Below are 2,462 nucleotides of genomic sequence, written 5' to 3'. Positions count from 1 at the left end.
TAAGTATGGTGAAAGAATACAACCTTGTCACACACCTTTCCCAATTTTAAAACATTCAGTGTTCCCATGCTCTGTTCAAACAACTACTTCTTGGTCCAGGTACAGATTTCTCATGAGTACAATTAAGTGTTCTGGAATACTCATACTTCACAATGTTGTCCGTAGCTTGTCATGATCCACACAATCAAAAGCCTTTGAGTAGTCAATAAAGCATAGGTAAACATCTTTCTGATATTCTCTGCTTTCAGTCACGATCCATCAAACATCAGCAATAATATCTCTCATTTCATGGCCTCTTTTGAATCCGGCTTGAACCTCTGGAAGATCTCTGTCAATGTATGATTGTAGCCATTTCTGTATTACCTTTAGCAAAACTTTACTCGCTTGAGATATCAAAGAGATTGTCCAATGATTACCACATTCCGTTTGCTCACCTCTCTTTGGAATGGACACAAATATGGATTTCTTCCAATCAGTCGGCCACATAGTTGTCTTCCAAATTTCTTGGCAGAGATGAGTGAGTGCCTCCTGTGCCGCCTCACTTTCTTGAAAGATTACAATTGTGATTCCATCAATTCCTGGTGCTTTGTTCTTTGCCAAGTTCTTCAATGCACTTTGGACTTCCTCCCTGAGTATCATTGACTCTTGTTCATATGGTATCTCTTGAAATGGTTGAACATTAACCATTTCCTTTTGTTACAATGACTCTGTATATATATATATATATATTTTTTTTTTTTCTGAGACTTGCAGAGTTTTTATTAATTTTGTTAAGTTGCTAATACTGTTTATAGGACTTAGCTATTCTCTAGGATGTTGTGTCCTTCTCTACCATGTCCCTCACTTACTTCTGACTCCTCCCTAGCAACGTCATTAGCATCAGATTTCTAATAGCCTTTTCAAGGGCATTTAGATTTGCTCTGTAAAGCTCCTCAAAATTAGCCCAACCTCTGTCACTTTCACATTTGTAGCTACTTGTTACAGAAGCACCCAACTTCCAGAAAGCAAAATGTATAATCTGTCTCCTATTGCTACTGTAACAGATTGCCACAAACTTGTTGGTTTGAAGCAACACAAATTCATCACCTGGGTGTCAGAAGTCTGAAGTGGGTCCCACTGGAATATAATCAAGATGTTGGTGGGACTATCTTTCTTCTGGAAGCTCTAGAGGAGAATGTTTCCCGTTTTCCAGCTTCTGGAGGCTGCTTGTATGAGAGCGCTTAAGAAAGTTCATGGAAACATGGAATGAAAAGATAACAGAATTTTTCCACAGACGTTCTGAAGCTGTTTCAAAGTTCTTGCCTCCTGGCTTCCATCCATTTTCAAGGCAGAATGATAGGCTGTGTGTTCCTCAAACTGCTTCACTCTGCACCTGACTCTCCCATCACCATCTTGTCAACCTCAAGATTGTCAGTTCAAAACCATCCACTACTCCTCAGAAACAATATAAAGGGTCTTTATGAGTCAGAACGGACTCATTATCACTAAACAACAACAAGAATCACTGGTATTATTATTAGAAGAATATAAATTTAGTACATATTTAGGCACTGCTTTGAAAATACACTCAAAAACTAGATACACATGATTCTTGTTTTCCTGGTGTTTGTAGTACTAGACAAGATACTCACCCATCAAATTAATTACAACTCAAAGAAACCCTATAGGAATGAGTAGAACTGTTCTATAGGATTTCTGAAACTCTAAATATTTACAAAAACAGACAGCCTCATCTTTCTCCCTTGGAGCAGCTAGTGGATTTGAACCACCGATCTTGCAGTTGGCAGCCCAACACCTAACCCATGGTGTCACCAGGGATCCTTAAGGATAAGATACTGCCTAGTTTTATAGAAATAAAATACCATGGAGACAAAGACCATGGAAACACACAGGAAAGGGACCTGATAATATACCTAAAGGATGCATTAGGGGAAAGGTGAGCAAAACAGTCTGCAGAGGGAACAGGCCTGCAGAGAGATTCACACTTGTCTAGGTGAAAGACCAGAAAGAAAACAGTAGCAAGAGGGAGCAGCAAGCAGAAGTCATATCAACATGAATTGTTAAACTGCATTAAGTAATTTAGATGAACTGTGTAGACATTATGGAAACCATGAATGAACCTTAATCCTTGAAGACATGTGAAAAGATTTTCATTTTAGAATCATCACTAGAGTTACAAGCTATAGGATCTATTGGCAAATGCTATTAAATATGAAATAAATTACATATTAATAGTTCTATCATCTATAAATAGCCCTCATGGTGTCATGGGTTACTCATTGAGCTACTAACTAAAGTGTCAGCAGTTCAAATCCACCAGCTGCTCTGAGGGAGAAAGGTTAGGTTTTCTGCTCTTGTAAAGATTTACAGCCTATACAGGGTCACTATAAGTTAGAAACAACTGCACAACACAGAACCACCACCTCTATCTATCTATCTATCTATCTATCTATCTATCTATC

The sequence above is a fragment of the Chrysochloris asiatica genome, unplaced genomic scaffold (genome assembly GCF_000296735.1).
Source record: "Chrysochloris asiatica unplaced genomic scaffold, ChrAsi1.0 scaffold00001, whole genome shotgun sequence".
Classification (NCBI taxonomy): domain Eukaryota; kingdom Metazoa; phylum Chordata; class Mammalia; order Afrosoricida; family Chrysochloridae; genus Chrysochloris; species Chrysochloris asiatica.
This window is presented reverse-complemented; position numbering follows the sequence as displayed.